Source organism: Thunnus albacares, chromosome 9, assembly GCF_914725855.1.
Source record: "Thunnus albacares chromosome 9, fThuAlb1.1, whole genome shotgun sequence".
NCBI classification, from domain to species: domain Eukaryota; kingdom Metazoa; phylum Chordata; class Actinopteri; order Scombriformes; family Scombridae; genus Thunnus; species Thunnus albacares.
Genome location: NC_058114.1, coordinates 34579910 through 34598572, shown reverse-complemented (window position 1 = coordinate 34598572; position 18663 = coordinate 34579910). Strand labels below are relative to the sequence as shown.

At 39.6% G+C, this 18663-nt stretch overlaps 1 long non-coding RNA gene across 1 annotated transcript; it reads left to right on the top strand.

Moving 5' to 3' along the window:
- The first annotated feature begins 1735 nt into the window (after window positions 1–1735).
- Window positions 1736–3417, top strand: LOC122989075. Its single transcript, XR_006404934.1, has 2 exons — window positions 1736–1929; window positions 2800–3417. It is a non-coding gene; the product is annotated as an uncharacterized LOC122989075 (long non-coding RNA).
- Window positions 3418–18663: the final 15246 nt, after the last annotated feature.

Below are 18663 nucleotides of genomic sequence, written 5' to 3'. Positions count from 1 at the left end.
TGATTTCAGTTTTAGGTGAGACTGATGTTTTGAGAAGGGTTTTAAAACAAGAAACCTGTAGAGTAAGAATTCTAACTGCTGTAATAAACAATAGGCCAGTGGTGGAAAGTAACTAAGTACTGTACTTAAGTGCAATTTCGAGGAAGTTGTACTTTACTTGAGTATTTCCATTTTAAGGTACTTTGTACTTTCTACTCCACTACATTTATTTGACAGCTTTAGTTACTTTTCAGATGAAGATTTGACACAATGGATGATACAACAAGCTTCTAAAATACAACACATTGTTAAAGATGAAACCAGTGGTTTCCAACTTTTTTGACATCTTACAAAAAGCAGTGTGTAGATGCTTGGTCTCAGATGTCTATGAGTTGTTAACAGCTCCATCAAATAGTGATTTTTCTCTCTAAACTTCTCACATGGTTTCATTTCAATAAGTGTTCAAATGATCCAATATTTCACCAAAAATCAAAGATTAGAGAAAAATGCCAAAAACTAAAACAGATTTGTGTTTCAGAACTTTGTTTTCTCTTCTTTCCTCTCCCATTAATCATCTCACGACCCCTCAAATTTAACTGGTGACCCTTTGGAACGGCCTGACCTGTAGGTTGGGAACCAGTGGACTAAACTAGCTAATAGGGATGTGCAGAGTGTCCAGTATTTGTATTTGTATCTGTATTTGTTGTGGCAGCAAAATTATTTGTATTTGTATTTGAATAAAAGTGGAAATAGGCTTTAAAATCCTGTTTTTGTTTTTATTACGCTTTTAATTTTAGAGAATTAAAGTGTTACAATAAGTGTTCATGAATAAACTACCTTACAAAGGAGGTCACCACAACGGGTCTTGAACGGGAGTCTCCCAGATCATAGATAACTGCACTGACTACTGAGCTAAACCAAGTTCATCACCTCTACTTATGTATACACCCATTACACAGAGACAGCACACCGTGTAACATGTAGGAAAGAACCCTAACTTTGTGGAAAGGAGAAAGGAAACAACAGGTTATAGGGAGTCCCTTTGGAGCACTTTGCATGTGTCAGTAGCTCAGCTTTATGATTGATTGATTTGATTTATTGATTGGGACAGTGTGCAGTTTTAAACATTAAAGATGCACAGGACCGGAGTTAACTCGAAGCTAATTTGCATCCGTAGTTCCCCACAATCAAAACATACAACAGCACAACAACAAACAGTACATAACAAAAAACAAACAAACAAACAAAACAAAACAAAAAACCAAAAAAACCCAAAACAAAACAAAACAAACAAACAAACAAAAAAACCACACAGAACATCTCTGGGGAGCACCCCAACTCCAGGAGTGATGTCCAAATAAGGAAATGTGCATCATGTAGTGGGTGGATGTGACTCCCCTTGTGATAGACGTAACAGCAAAGCATTTGACTTTTTTGTTCTTCCCAAAAACAAATAATTTAAAAAATATTTGTATGAAACAAATATTCGTTAAAAAAAACCCCACCATTTGTGCTTTGCCAAATAACGTATTTGTATTCAGGCACACCCCGACTAGCTAACTGTCTATAAAGTAGTTGAAACTAGCTCCACCTCCAGCAGCTACAACAGTAATATGCTGCTTACACTGATGCTTCAGTATTAATAATCTAATGATGTCATATATAATAATATATCAGTCAAACCACTCCTTTTACTGCAATACTTTAAGTACATTTTGCTGTTAATACTTCTGTACTTTTACTTAAAGGTCCAGTGTGTAATATGTGTGGTATTTAGTGGCCTCTAACGGTGAGGTTCTAGATTGAAGCACTCCGGCACTCACCCCTCCCCTCCCTAAGACTTTGGAGAGATTCCAGAAGCTACAGTGGCCTTCAAGGACAAGAAGCTATTTGCTGAAGATGTCATCGTCTACGACAAATTCGAGCATTTCTAACAAGTCAAGCGATGAGGTGAAGATGTTATTCACTTATTTAGTCTATAATACTATAGGTTATAGCTCAAGTAAGATAGCAGTTATGAGTGTTTTATTGTTTTGGTAAAACAAGCTAACATTAGCAATGTCATGCTAAACAAAACTTACGTTATTTTATTCTAACTTTAGGCATTATTGATAGAGAGATAGCGTTGGCAGGATAACGTTACATATTTTATCATCCGTTTGCAGAGTCAAGTACCGGAGGTTAGAGAAGGAGGAAGAGGGCGAGAAAAAGGGCGAGTCAGCTCTGTGCTTTACATTACTGTAGTCTGTATAGTTTGATGTGTTATCAGTGTAATGTGAGTCAGTAGCCCTTATTACACAGCCCGTTCAAGGCGGGAATACTGCGCCTGTAATCCGCCTCGCTGTTCTGTTTATCCTGTATTCAGACCAAATCAGGCGGTGCAGCACACAGCTGCAGGGTGGAAGAGGAGTGTGGGTGTGCTTGTGCTTTAGAAATTAACCGCTGTGAAACAATCAGAAAATAACGTTTATCGATCTGGTTCACCGGCTTCACCACTAACGTCACTAGCACTCCCTCTCTTTATTCACCCTCTAGCTCACTCAACCACAGCTGCTCTCTCTCTCTTTCTCTCGTCTTTTTAAAATGAGTCAAGAAGCCGACAGAAAAGTCTAACTTTACTTTTAACATTATCAAACGAAGAGAAATGTCCTCCCTTTGGATCCTCTTTACGGCTATAATGCGGGTTCTCTGTATAAAAGAGGCTACTGAAAACATCAGCAACACTACTGAATGATTATATAAATACTATATATAATACGTATCATGAAACTATAACCTATAAAGCCTTATCTTTGTTTTTCCTGTGTTTTATTTTTTCAGAAACTTCTTGAAGAGATGACCTTGGAGGAGCACAGGCAGCTCACCAGTGAACTGCTTCAGAGGCAGCCAGGGTTCATTTTTGATGCCTTGATGATGCATCAGTGCAGGCATGGTGTCCCACCGTTTGCTGGAGTGCCAGGGGTACCATGATGTACTTGTAGTAACTGTACAGACATGCCTACGGACCAGGAGAGGAAATGCTGTGGCCAGTACCCTGCAGATTGTGTAATAATAATACCTCACTTCTCCCAGTACAGTCTTGAAAATGCTTTTTATGCATTCACAGGCAGTACTGGGAGGACATTATGGTATTTGGCCAAACCAGGAAGCCTGGGGATGACAACCAGGAGTACCGTTATGCTGCCTATAGACATTTCATCTATTGACAGCATGGCTCTTTAGGCCAGGGAAACCGACTTGTCATCCCCTGTTGCTGTGTTTGGAGGATCAGGGCCAAGTTCCCTGGTCCTCCAAAGACATCACACTGGTTTCACACCTGGCCTCTGAGTTTCCCTCCAGGTCCTCTGGAGCGTCCACACAGTATCTCAAGTACTCACACACCTGCCTGTTCATCATCAAGGCATCAAATCATCTCATATTTATTTGTTACATTTCTGATATTTTATTTATTTTATACCTGTTCTATACATTTTCTATATTTATATATTTTCTGGATAATTATTAAACTTTTTGTTTATATATTCACATTTGTTCAACTTAAATGCGCAAGTTTACCAAATAAAAGATATTCATCAGATGTGCTGTGATAATTGCAATGATAAACATATTAATATATACTTATACAATGACAGTATTTCCCTGCAGTCAGTATATTGTCATTATTTATATTTAGAAAGCAACATAAAACAGTAGTGAAGTTGGAATACCACTGATCCTCAAAACAGGGCACTGTAGTACATGTTATGGATTAATTTTCATTGTCACTTCAGGTTATGTTAACTGTAATTCACTAGTTTGAACCACAAAATAAAAATATAAAAAACAACACTAAGAATAATGACATTTGTAATAAAAATATCTTTTATTTAACATCCTTTTCAATCTCGACAATAAAAGGATAACATACACATGCAGCTTTTACTGTTCAAACACAAACATATTGACAGCTTATTCTGTGTTCTTCAGAGCTGATTCTGATAAAGACAGAATAATCTATCAAATTGTTAGTCTGTTTGAACACTAAAAGCAGTGTGATTAAACTTATCCGATCACCTTCCAGCAGTCAAATTGCTGCACATATAATAGCTGACAAGGGTCAGACCAAAACCACACCAAGGTATTCAATTTACTGCTCTGGATGAAGATGCTCTCATGGCAGGAACAACACCCATGATTCACTGGCACTGCTGTTCCTCATCTGCTCCAGGAGCTGTGTGTAGAGCAGCAGCTGCATGGAAAACTGCTTCTGTGGAAGACAGTACCATTACACATAGAGATAATTTACTATTTCATACATTTTATATAGTTGTACATGTGAAAATAGTGTTATTTAACCAAGAGTAGGACTTACAGGGTAAGTTAATATGCTACATAGGCAAACAAATGTGTATCAGTTACCTAGACCTCTCCTGACTTGGTCTGTAATACTTCTGATATGGTGGGTGTGAATGTCACAGACATGGTGAATAATGCCAACCCATAGTGCCTGAGAAAAATAAAACAGCGCAAATGAATGAACTTACTATTATAAATCATCTATCTATCTATCTATCTATCTATCTATCTATCTATCTATCTATCTATCTAATGTGCTCACTAGAAACTGTTCAACCTTATTCCATGAAGATTTTCATCCCAACAACAGACTAGATCAGATTATTTAATTGATTAACACACTTTCAGTCAGAGACAAGTAGCTATTCAGTGAAATCAACTTTTGTTGTCTTTGGTTGTAATGAAAACCAACGTACTCCCAGCCATCAATGGCACATGGTGAAATACCCCTGACCTATTACACAGTCACTTTAGGATGAAGATAAAGGCAATTCCATGCATCGATGCTACAGGACCTCTCTCATAGCTGGAGAAACAACAGCAACATCAAGAAAATAAGTGCTACATGACACAGTCACAAACCCTTGTAATACATTATGTTACGTCCTAAGATGCTGGGAGCCTTGGCTGGCCTGGATAAACACACCAAAATAAATAACAGAAAAATTCCACTTCTGACTGATAAATGTAAAATTAAAACTCTGGTAGCAATTACATGTTTTTCAACATTGAAACGGGGAAAACGTTACTTGTGTTGGAATATAAGCTAACTTTGCCCCCCAATGTGTACATGTGCTCCTAAATGACAAATTAGGAGCAAACAGTGAAATCATGGAGCACCTTAAAAAATATAAATATATATTCACAGGATGTATTAACTCGGTGATGAGCAGACTTCTCCTCAGTTTATCTTTCACACTAACTCATTACTCTGACTTACTGTCTTTAGCACATCACCAGCGCTAAATATCTTAGTTATCAATCAATGTGTCATCTTACTGCCACAGTAAATGAATAAATTGTTGGGTTATTAGCATGACGTTGCCTCCCTGTTGTCTCTTATCAGACCACCAGCTCTGTGAGAGGCACAAACTGAGGCTAAAGTGTGCTAATATTTAACATTACGTGGCAGCGTTTCTTTCCAGGGAAACTAATGTACTGCTAATAAACATTGTACATCATCTAGGTTTTGAACCATTACCAACAGGGCAAAATAAATATACATTACACTCTTACCTGTCCAGCAGTAAACAGGAAACTTCGGCGTCAGTCTGCAAACATTTCTCTCATCAGGGATTTCCATTTGGGTTTATCCTCGTTTTATGCCGTTGCTTGTCCCGATTTAGTTTAGCCTCTTCGTGTTTTCGTTTCTTTGACAATGACAATTCACGCTCCTGTGATTTTCTAAATAAGTATGATCCTCCATTTATCAGATTTTGGTGTCAAAAACTTCTCACAATACAAAATGTTTGGTCCGTTCTTCTTCCTCATTTTAAAACCAGCGCATTTCTGGTAGTCGCCCACTGAATCTAAAACATGTAAGGCCCTCACTGGAGCCACCGTTGAGGGGGAACCCGCTCCCATGTAGATATAAAGGGCTTATTTCTAAGGTAACGAAAACACAACAATTATTATTTTCAGCTGATTAGACACTAATTAAGATATACTTATAAATAATCTATTCAATTTTTACCAAGTCTGTTCTTTTAGATGTCACTAAAGACTATACACTGGACCTTTAAGTAGGATAATTCATGCAGGACTTTATTTGTAATGGAGTATTTTTATATTGCTGTATTGGTACTTTTACTTAAGTAAAGCATCTGAGTACTTCTTCCATCACTAGACTGATCTGGGTTGTAAAAAGTAAAAACATTGCTATTACTGCAATGACAACTCACTTGTAAACCTGTGCAATGATAATGCCGTGTATGTTAAATGGAGTGCATAAATCTATATTTTTATATTAACCAGATAGATAAAATGACAACAATGTGAGATGTGCTGCTCCTAATGACAAACCAACATCACCATCTCTGCAAAAAACAGAAGGGACTGGAGCACACTGATTTATTTGCAGCCTTTAATTGTGCAAACAGACTAACGTTTCAACACTACTGTGTCTTCATCAGAGTCAGGGTGGACAAAGATATGAGGCAAACAACATATGTAATCAACCTGAACCAGGTGTGCAGTTGTAATTAGATAATAGGTTGAACAGGGTTTCAAATCTATTGGATAATGAATCCAAGGGTGGGAGTTGCCATGGTCAGTGTCCGAGTGCCACACTCCCAACACATGTCAGGAACAAAAGAGCACAAACCACTCACAATTAATAAAATGCATCAAATCCAAGTACAAATATCCATCAACAGTGACAGAATAGAAAAAACATGACATACTTAGTTCTTAATCAATGCCAAAAGAACAACACCATATCAGAAACAAAAAACAGAAAAAACAAAACAGAACCCCTACTAAAGAGTTACAGAAATAAAAGTACCTAAAGTACAAATGCAAACATTCATGAACTATTACAAGTCAGAGGAAACATGAGAAATTCAGTTTTTCATTTATGCCAAAGGGCTCCACCATGTTCAGAGTGTGAACCCAAAATGCCTCTCTGCGAAGCAGTAAGTTGATGATGTCACCACCTCTAGGAGAGGGTGAAATTTTTCTATTCCCCAGAACTGCTGCAGAGCCATGATTGCCCTGTGCATAAAGACAAGCCATAGCACAGTCCATGTTTTGTGTACGTATTGCAGTCTTATGTTCAGATATGTGAGTCTTTAAAGTTCTTTTTGTTTGTCCAAGATAAACCAAGCCACAGGGATATGTCACCGTCTCAGCGCTCTTATCAACCCAGTTTCCAGCAGCACCAGTGAAAAAGCTCTGATCTTATTAACAAGATAAATTATTCTGAAACCACTCAATAGATCAAGCAGGAACTTGCTTATTGGTCACTTCTACATTTTTCCCTTAAAACTTAGTTTAGTTATAAAGATGGATATACTTCCTCAGATAAACTTTCTGTTTTCAAGGAGCTTGATTCATAATGCATAAACTTTATTTGGAATGGTAAAAGGCCAAGAATTAAATTTTGTGTTTTACAATGACAGAGATGTTATGGTGGTCTACAGCTTCCTAATTGTAAATTATATTTCAGGGCATTTCAGATGAGACCACTACAAATATGGTTAGACCCTCTATCTCAAACCCCGGGTGACAGATCTTGATTAATCTTCTTTGGTCAAACTTGAGAGGCTCCAAGATTTTCCTATTCTCAGGGCCCAAATCAAAGCAGATTACTCTCCACTCAGGTTGCATTATTTTAAACTCAGTGGATATATGGAAACAACCTAACAAGTATTTAGGTTTAACAACATTTTAACTGTAAATTTCATAACCACTCACCAATATGGAATAATAATTGATTACTGAATGGCTCGAAGCCATTTGTTTTCCCTCAGAGGTCTATAAGATTTTGGTGATTTGTCTGACAATGAGGGTTTACAATCTTTTCAAGACCTCAGTCAATCTTATTATTTACCAGAGTCATCATATTTGTTCAATGTCAGGCTCCACTTGTCTATGAAGGTATATGGGGTTCCATGGATTCTTCCATTACCCATTCACACGCTTTTTGCTCTTTTGTCTCCCTTTGACACCCCAAATGGCCTTGTATCTGTAATATCTTTTACAGATACTATATAAGTATACAGTAATAACTGTAGAGATAATTAAATTGGTCTCCTGGTCCTGTTTTGGGATTGCTCAGTAATAGAAAATCTATGGAAATATGTCACTTCTGTTTTGTCAGCACACTTTGTTGTACCTCTATGCCCAGCTTTGCTAATTCTTTGCAATGCAGCAAGCATAGTTTTAGAGAAAATTAGAGGGGAAGTCACCTACAATAACAAAAATCTGTTGTAAAACAGAATATTCCATTGTATATGAACCCTCATAAAAATGTTTCATTAACAGGTTTGCTGAAAATTGCAGTGAAATCCTGTTAAAGTATGGTACTGTACTGCAGAGTTTTTAGGAAATACTCAACATAACATAATATTGTCCTAACAGAAATATATCACACAACTCAAATAAAATTAGAATATTCCAATTAATGTAAGAAAGTGCAAATTTGTCCTCTGCATAATGCAATCCACATTTATTTTTTAAACAACTGACTTTAACAATTGACTTTATTGTACTTATTAAATAAGCAGCATTACATATTTTCACTTCACAAATTTGGAATATTCTGTTTTACTATGTTTTACTATAGATTTTTTGACTTTCCCTTAAATTTCCCTTCAAGTCTGATGTGATCTTAGTCAGGGTCACTCTTAACACAATTCTAGTGAAATTTTCAGCACACCTCTTATAGAAAGGGTTCTATGAGCATGTAACTATAAAGGCATATTGTATAATAAATTAGATTTTTTGACTTATGAGTTGACTTTACCTTTAATTTTCTGAAAAACTATACAATAAAATGACTTTGAATTGAATATGGTTTTTAGTTGGAATGATTCTGAACAGGATTACATTGGGACTTTTAAGGAAAAGTTTTTATGAGTGTTTAAATATAAAGGGATATTTTGTTTTGCAATCGATCTTTGGGCCTTAGAGGTGACTTTCACTTTAATTTTCTTCAAAATTGCACAGTAAAATGACTTCTGCCATCTGAAGGCAGCAGGACAGATATGTTGATACATCTGCAGTGTCCAATTTGAGAAGTGCTGTGCGAGATCACAGTGCTACATGGTTGTTCGCTGCGTTTACCTTCATTAAATCACATGCGGTTTACACCAGGCTGCTACAAATAACTACACACTCGACACACATGAGACTGGTCCATGATAGCTCCATATTCTGCCTGTTATGTGAGAGGAGTTCATTTATCTGTATCATGACCCCCCCCCCCCCCCCCCCCCACCACTTAATTTTATATCCTCCCAAAGCATGATGTCCTAGCGCTGCACATAGGAAAACATAGGAAATATGTTGTCAGTGAACATTAAAAACCTCTTCTTCTCATTTTGTTGAAAAATTAAACAATCTGTGTGGCATTACATTTCTCTAAAAACGTATTTCACAATTAACAATTTTATATGTTTTAGATTCTTATTAAATGATGTATTATTTGTGATTACTATTCTATACTACTATAAGTAATTATGGATTGCACATTTGTTGATTTATAATCTTAAGCTAGCATTCACATGGGCTACTTTCATCCATCAGAGGGGGTGATTGCTGACAATGATCAATCCAATCAATCCGCCTAAGCACCATCATTCCACACGGTATGTGGGCCAGATGAAAGGGCCGAAAGTGTTGGGTGTGGGCTGGATCTGGGCCACACCAATTTTACTATCTGGGATATGATATGTAAGTTTCTTTTGCTTTAAAATCCATTTATAGCAGCATTAGTAGATTATGATTTATTTGCTGTACTGATTGTACTACTGAGTTATCTCTACCTTTCTAGGTTTACATAGTAACTGTGTTTGAAGTTAAATGACCTTTGTTGGATTAATAATTATTGAAATTAGGAATTATGATGTCTAGATTAATATCCTTTGTTATCCTTTTTCTTCTGTTATCAGATAAAGCAGTTCAGCTATTCCATAACAAAAGATTGGACTGGAACTGCTGCCTTTGCTCATCTGTCCTAACAGACAAGCTATTGAGTTGGTGATATTCCTGGAACCAGACCATCCTTAGGAGATATCAGTATTCCTCAAGCTAAATATTCTTCATGGTCCAACGAGCCGGAGCAGATCAATTCAATGGATAGAGCACAACCATACAGACAGCCAGCACATTATCATAAACTACCCAGATATCTGGCAGAATACCAGATGTCATTCCCAATTCTGCCACCAGAAGCTATTCCTGCTATTCCTCAACCTTCAGATCCCCATGCTACCATGCCACAACCCTCAGAGCTTCCTGATGAAGCTAACAATACTCATACACCTTCAGCTGAGAAAAGTTAAGTTACAAGCAAACAACTTGCCCCACTTTTCAAACTTTCCTCCCCTGCAAAGGAAGGACATGTAAAGGGAGAAACTGCAAGTATGGGTATGGAAGTCATGAGAGGAGAAACAGAACAACTTAAAGGTCTCATCCTGAATCTTAGAGAAACTGTGCAGGCTCTTGGAGAGAGGGTTGAGAAACAGTCATATTCTGCTTCATCCATTTCTTCTTGTTCATCAATTATTAAACCCTGACTGCACTGATCACTCCCAGGGTATACCACACAATGCCTAATGCCTACACCACAGTCTGTAAGGCCAAGTCTACCCAGGCTATGCAGACCACTGGGCATTCTAATGTGTAACAACCAGCATTAAGTGAACATTCTAGCATGCAGCAATGATCTTCAGGAGCCTCAACAGACACACGCGAAGTGCTCCCAAGGGACTCTCCATAACATGTTGTTCCTCTTCTCCCTTCTACAAAGTTAGGTTGTAAAAAATAGGCAGTAAATGAAAAGTACAAAGCAAGAATCGCCTTTGACATTTTTCTCTACATGTTACACACTGTGCTGTCTCTGTGTTATGCTGCATATTGGTAATGCACTCAATTTAGCTCAGTGGTCAGGGCAGTCATCTATGATCTTGGAGACTCCAGTTCAAGACTTGGTGTGGGGACCTCCTTCATAAGATAGTAAAACACTTATTTTAACACTTTAATATCCTAAAATGAAAAGTGTAGTAAAAAACAAAAACTGGACTTTTACGCCTATTTCCCCCTTCTACTCGAATACAAATATAAATAATTTTACTGCCTCAACAAATATAAATACAAATACTGGACTCTCTGCACATCCCTATCAAAGAGGCAGCATGACCATTATCATCACTATCATACCACTGTATGAGTGGAAAGTCAACCATCTTGTGCCTTTTCCTGTGCAACAGGACTCCAGACTGGTTGCCATACCATCTCTTCAAAGGTGGGAACCTTTCCCGGGGAATGCACTTTCAGTTTCTCATGCCTTGAGACCTGCCCTACATTTGCTCCAAGCTTCCTTCAATCCTGGTGTACCTCTTGATGGACCAAGAGTATTATCTACTATGCAGCAACCCATGCAAAGAGAAATATACCTATATCAGTGCCTGTCTCTGTGAACTTCACATCTTCAGCAGTTGAATTGGTTAATCCTTCTTATGCACAGGCTCCTTATGTGCACCCTCAAACTGCTGGGAATCCTCCCAAACCTTACATGCAGCCTCACGCTGCTATGAAGAGTCAGCAGCTGCCTCCAGTTGCTGCACATTAACCTTCCTTACAGCCTCAGGCCACTTCAGGTGATCACTGTGTCCTTACACTCCTTTACTTGAGGTGATCCCAGACAGATCCCCTGCTTTAGATGCCTCTTACAAATCTTTTGCCCCTGATGAAAACAAGCACTTCAAATATCATGTATTATTGGACCACTTTAAATTGGACATAGCCCATCACCTTGCTTTGGCCTATGCACATCATCCACTTCCTTATACCAGAGCTATTACAGCCATCTGGAATCTTCCCTTTGTTCATTCTGGTGATTCCAGAAGCTTCAGTGACTTTAGTGGGGTGGCTGTGGCTCAGGAGGTAGAGTGGGTAGTTAGCTAATCTATTCCCGGTTCGATTCCTGGCTCCTCCAGTCCACATGCCGATGTGTCCTTGGGCAAGATACTTAACCCCAAATTGCTGTGCCATCAGTGTATGTATGTGTGTGAATGGTTAGTTTCCTCTGATGGGCAGGTTGGGACCTTGCATGGTAGGCTCTGTACCCATTCAGCGTATGATTGTGTGTGAATGGGTGAATGTGATTTGTAGTGTAAAAGCGCTTTGAGTGGTCGGAAGATTAGAAAAGCGCTATACAAGTATAGTCCATTTACCATTTACTTTGTAGGTATGCTGCAGTCTTTGGACAATGGTAAAGGAAATGCAGAGCTGGCTTGTGCATCTCATGTACAACAGCTGTGGGAAAACTTCCTTCTCAGCATGTTTCTAACTATGCCAGATTCACCTGTGCTACAAAACCAGGCGTTCCCTATAACCTGATTGACTTCTCTAACTGGTTAGAAGAAGAAGCAGAATGTCAAGATATGGCCACACAAACGTGTGATAATCAAAAAGGGCACATAGAGGAACAGAAACCCACAAAGTCCAGCTATTGAAAGTCCAGCAATCTAGTGGATACTATATTTCATGGCACTAGTCATCCTCAAACCCAAACTCAGCAATCTGTGACTGAGTCTGCTACATGTTGTGGTGAGACATGTCCTTTCTATGGTGTCCCTGACCACCACTTAAGTGTCTGTCCAGAATTTCATCAGTTATCAAAGGATGCGGTCAGAAGGTGGATCCAAGAGAAAGGGCATTGCTGGAGATGTGCACGTGAACACCTTGAACTGTGACCTAAAAAAGCTTTGCCCAAAATGCAATGGAAAACACCTTGGAGTCCTTCATGAAGTGAACCAGCCACAAAGAGATTCAAGCACTTCTTGCCTTATTCATTCCAGCTGCAGTACCAGAGTCCTTTTGAAAGTAGTCAGAGTTCTGCTAAGTTACAGGGGGCGAAACCTTGAAATGTATGCAATATTGGATGATGGTTTGATGTGAACTATGCTATTAGCAACTGCAGCCAATGCTCTTGGTCTTGATGGGGCGGCTGAGTCTCTTATGCTGAAAACTGTCCGTTCTCCAAAGATTCAAGCATCTGCATGGTTTACTACTACAGGCTTTCTGAGAAAGTACAACCCTTACTCCTTATTGGCTCTGATTACCCTAATCTTGTATTGTTCTGTGGAATGAGTTCATTTGGGTCTAAGGGGTGGCCTGGCAGCTGTTCATATGCACCTTGGTTGGGCTTTGCAAGGACCAACAATGCTCCCTGATGATCACATTGCCACCTCAGGTTATTCCTCTCCAGAAACCAGTTCAGTAGTTCAGCCTTGTTTATTTCCTGCAGAGCCCCAGATGCAGACCTCTATCATGATGTAGAAAGGCTGTGGAAAGTTGATGTATTACCTTATCAAAGTGAGAAAGTCACCACACGTTCCAAACAAGACAAAGAGGCACTAACTCATCTTGATAGCCAAACAAGAGGACCGGATATTCCTTTAGAGCCCCTAAACTGCAGGCTCTAAAGGAATCATTCACCGCAGCCCTCAGACATACTGAACAGAGGCTGTCAAAGAATGCAGAGCAAATAGCCACTTACAATCAACAGTCAACAAGTTGCTAGAAGCTGTATATGTGAAGAAGCTTAATCTCAGGAAGTGGTCTGAACCAATGGGTCATTATGGTATATACCTCAAGATCTTGTGGAACACAATGGCCTGATGTTTAACTGCTCATTTCAATATCAAGGGCAAATCCTAAATGACTGTCTTCTTCCTGGTCCAGTTCTAGGCCCTTCCTTGGGTGTTCTGCTGTGCTTTCATTAGCATCTTGTTGCCATTTCTGGTGATATAAAAGCCATCATGTTACATCAGGTCAGTTTGCTGGCTGGGTTTGAGGGTGGCACCAAGACAACAGATCACTATTCCTCATCCAGAGTTGTGTGCTGCCCTCACCGCAGCCCAACTAGCATGGATGCTGCAAACAGAGCTGACTCTCCCTCTCCACCACTTGGTGATGTGAACAGACTCCACAACTGCTCTAACCTGGCTGCAATCAGATTCCTGCCAGCACAAAATATTGTTGCCCATTGGATCACAGAGATCCTTGAGTACACTACTCCCTCAGACTGGAGGTACATTGATTTGGCAAGCAACCCAGCAGATGATATTACCAGAGGAAAAACCCTTGCAGAACTAGCTGCACTACACTGATGGAACCAAGGCCATCCTTTCCTGTACTTGCCTCCTGATCAATGGCCCTTAAATCCATCCTCACCTTCTAATGGCACAGCAACAGAGTTGAGAAAGTCAGTGTTCTGTGGTACTACTCATGTAATGCAAACTAAAGTTCCCTCAAACATCCTCCAGTTCCAGTGCTGGTAAGATTTGGTGGTTGGCACTGCTCAACACATCATCTCATCCTTGGATGCAAGTTTTCAACCCCCTGAGAGATCCTATGTAGAGATTCTCTTTCTACAGAATGCACAACAGGAGAGTTTCCCAGAGGAGTATGCTCTACTACAGGCAGGTAAACCTGTCCCCAATCAAAGTCGGCTGAACAATTTTGCCCTTGAGTTTGATCAAACCACAAACCTGATCAGAGTGGGTGGTCGGCTGCACAAAAGTGAGGATCTGGATTATAATCCACCCTGTAGTCTTGGATCCAAAAAACTACATCACGCAACTGCTTATTAAGGATTATGACAGCAAATTACACCATCCTGATTCCGGAGAGATTTTTTGCCAGCCTCAAGAGGAACTATTGGATTTTGTGTGGGAGACAAGCAGTAAGGAAGCACCAACATTCCTCATTAAAGTTGGCCACAGACAACAGAAGAGATGGGAAATAATCTTCAAATGTCTTACCACATGCTGCATCCATATAGGACTTCTCTCCAGTCTGGACACTGACAGTTTCCTTATGTCCTTCTGCCGCTTTGTAGCTTGGTGTGGAAACCTCTTTGAGGTAATCTCTGACCATGACACTAACTTCATTGAAGGAGAGAAAGAGTTGCAGAAAGCCTGTGATCTGTGATTCCTGGATGGATGGAGCCTCAGAATCAATATAGGCATTCTGCTCATCTGTGGCAAACATTTGAGAACAAAAAATCTGGCTGGCCTCATGTGGATGCCTCATCCCTCCATTAATTTGATCTGTGTATGTGACATATTAGTTTCTTTTGGTTTAAAATGCACTTGTAGCAGTGTTAGTAGTTTATGATTTATTTGCTGTACTGATTAGGTTTAAGTAGTGGGAAAGTTATCTCTACATTTCTAGGTTTACATAGTAACTGTGTTTGAAGTTAAATTACCTTTGTTGGATTCATAATTATTGGAATCAGGAATTATGATGTCTAGATTAATATCCTTTGTTATCCCAAAGTGATGTTCCTGGAACCAGACTATCCTTAAAAGATATCACTATTCCTCAAGCTAAATATTCTTCACACACACACACACACACACACACACACACACACACACACACAAATAAGCCAATGCTAATGCACACAAACTTGTACAGGTACACACCAGTTCAGTTAGTGTGGGACTGAAAGGTCTGATGTAGAGTGAGGACTGCAGTGTGGAGTTACCACACCACACTGTGTGCACTCTGTGTGTGTGTGTGTGTGTGTGTGTGTGTGTGTGTATGAAGGGTGAGGTTATCACGGAGCGTGTATGTTGATATCATGAATGCGTTCAACACACACGCACACACCCACACACACACACACACACACACACACACACACACACACACACGCAAATCTATATTGTAATGTATTCCCATGCATGCTGCTCAGAGTAATTTCAGGCAGCGGCTCTTCTGGCAGCAGCACAGTGTCTCTCCCTCTCCTCTTGAGCTGTGCGCACACAGGCAGGAGAGAGAGTAGGTTACTTTAGTTAGGGGGACACTGTGTCTCTGAAACTTTCTCGCAATTCCCAATAACAGGTTTTTATGTAACCCACCCATTTTAGGATACATAATGCTTTTATGAATATAATTTCAAATGTGTATCCATTCTTCTAATAATAATTTCCTGTCCTGTTCCTGATGCATTCTTGGTTTTCATAGCACCCTTAATCTAACTAATCTAGACTTGTGCAAGTGGCTTAATCCAAGAGGTTAGGGGGTGTAGAAATGCAGGAAATTTGTCTTAAATTAAAAAAAAATTTCTGGGGGAGGACACCTAGAACTCCCGCCAATTATCTTATCTTTCTAAGTTTGTTCCCTCATTTTAAAACATATCCAGGTGCCCATGCTTGTATATGTTGCCTTTTTTCATGTGTGTGTGGTGGTGGATTTTTTCTTGTATTTTCTTGTACTGCTGTTCAGTTGATAATCATATGATAATGACTCATTAGAGCTCAGAACTTATAATAGTTAACCTATGATGTATGGCGATGACTATGAAAGGGCACCATGTCAGTATGAAAGGTCACTATGTCTGGTGATTACTCATTTCAGCCCATATGGCCATTTCTTTTTAATAGTACAGTAAACCAATCCAGAAACAACTGTATCCCAAAAGTCCTGTTTAATCATTGCCAATCACTTGCAACACTCTGAAGGTCACTGATGACTAAGCAATTATGATATAATTGTAAAAAGAACTGGGATTTTGTAAAGCAAGGTGGAGTCTTAAAAATCAGATAAAAATAGGCTCCACAGTAGTAGGAGTGGAATGGAGTATGTAAGAGATGCTTGTGAGTTTGTCATTCAGTGTCTGTTTCCGTCAGCCTCAGTTTATTGTGTCCTGCTTAATAGACAGTAAATCTATTTTCACTCTGAACTCAGATTCAGTGTGTTTCTTGGACTATTGGTTTTCTTCTTCAGTTTCAAAAATGAGCATTATTTGTGACTCACTTGACCTCTCTCTGGCCTTGTTTAGTGCTGCAATGCTGCAATAACTTTACTAACTTTGCTCTACTTGGGACAGCTCTACAACTTTACACCAACAGATCCTGAGTAACAACCAATGAATTCATGAAATTAGACAAATGACTATTGCGCTGTCAGTGTCCTTTTTTCATGCCACAACGTTATCAGTTATGAATTTGTTTTTCACTGGGTGAGAAAATGGAAGTGTGGGATGAGAACGTGTGAAAAGTATCAATTGAGTGAGTCTCACGGTGCGTGAGAGTTGGCAGTCTTGGCTGCACAGATCAGTTCATATATTCATGTTCTCCCCGGGATGACGGTGCAGGACTCAGGCTGCCAGCAACTGATATGACCGGCTAGTCTCACCCGGCCAGCAGCTCCTCGCATGTCTGAAAACATCACAGCAGATTTACAAATAGTCATTATTTGGATAAACTGACCACATATTGGGAATCTACATGGTTACTTTCGCTGTAATTTTTTAATGTCTGTGTTTAATTTTTCAGTGGAACTTTTTTCAGTGCCAATACTGTCAATGCCAATGTTTCCTTTTTCAGTTCAGGTTTTGCTTTCAATGCCAAATGTTATTTTCAATGCCAAAATTTAACTGTCACTGTTCTGGCTCCATACTCCTGCTGCTAATTTCCTCCTGTTTGAGTAATGTTGGCTAAAAACTAGAGTGTCCTGCTTTTTTAGTAAATGACTGAGCTTTTTTAAAGATGAAACTACATATTTATGAGTTGCATATCTTCAGTAGAAACCAGTGGGCTTTGGGATGAGAGCCACAGACAAGGTAGAAGGAGGTATTGAAAGAGAGACTTTTCATAGGACTTGTTGACAATAGGAAAAGTAATAGCTATGCTATTGTACATGTATGTGTATAAATTTTAAAATTTTGGTTTGTTGCTGATATAAGGATAATTTCAGTTCATTACAACTTGGGTCTTAGGTGAGTTCAGTAGGTCAGTATAAGATCCAAGGTGTAGTGAACCAGAATGATCCTTTAATTCATCTGAATAATCACACCACGCATTATTCGTTTCCCTCCATTCGCACCCACACACACACACACTATAGCAAAGTGCTTTGCCTTGGCTTGGATCCATAATGACCCATAGTGACATATTCAAACCTCAGCCCCCCTCCTCTCCCCACCCCCGCTGTGGTGACATGTGTGTTGCAGGAATCCCCTCTTGGCTCTCATTCATGTCTTTAGCCAGCCGTTAGCTGTGGTCTGGCAGCAGGGCCCTGTGACATTTCTTCCTTGTCAGAGCTGTTGCGCCATAACAAGCTGAGCAGTGGATTTACTGCCAGAGCTTCTTTGTAGGTCGGCCAGGCTAATGGAGAGGAGGCCAGCACTGGAAAACACCCTAAGTTCTGCTGGAAAAGCCTCCTTGGACACGCCTACAACTCTCCAGAGATCGAAAAAGCCAAGAGGGCGCTTGGCCTGGCTCATGTTATGTGCTAGTGTGTGTGTGTTGAATGTGTGGCTGAGTATACAGTATGCATGTTATGAATGTGTGTGTGGTTGCTGAGAGAGGATGTGAGCTTGAGAGAGAAATTAAGTGCATGTCAAACTTCTCTCTGTGTTTGGGCCTTGTTCCTCCTGGCAACAGTGAAAACATGCATTTTTTTAACTTAAAAAAACCCTTTTAGTATGTGTTCAAGCACACATACTGGCAAGAGAATTGTGTGTGAGAGAGAATACGTGCAATAAGTGTACAGTGTGGTAGTGTGTCTGTATGTTCACGTGCAGCTGTGAGCTCATGTGGAGCCGATTTGACTGTTCTCCCCCAGTAATGATGGCGATGAAGATGATGAAATGATGAGGGTTTAACA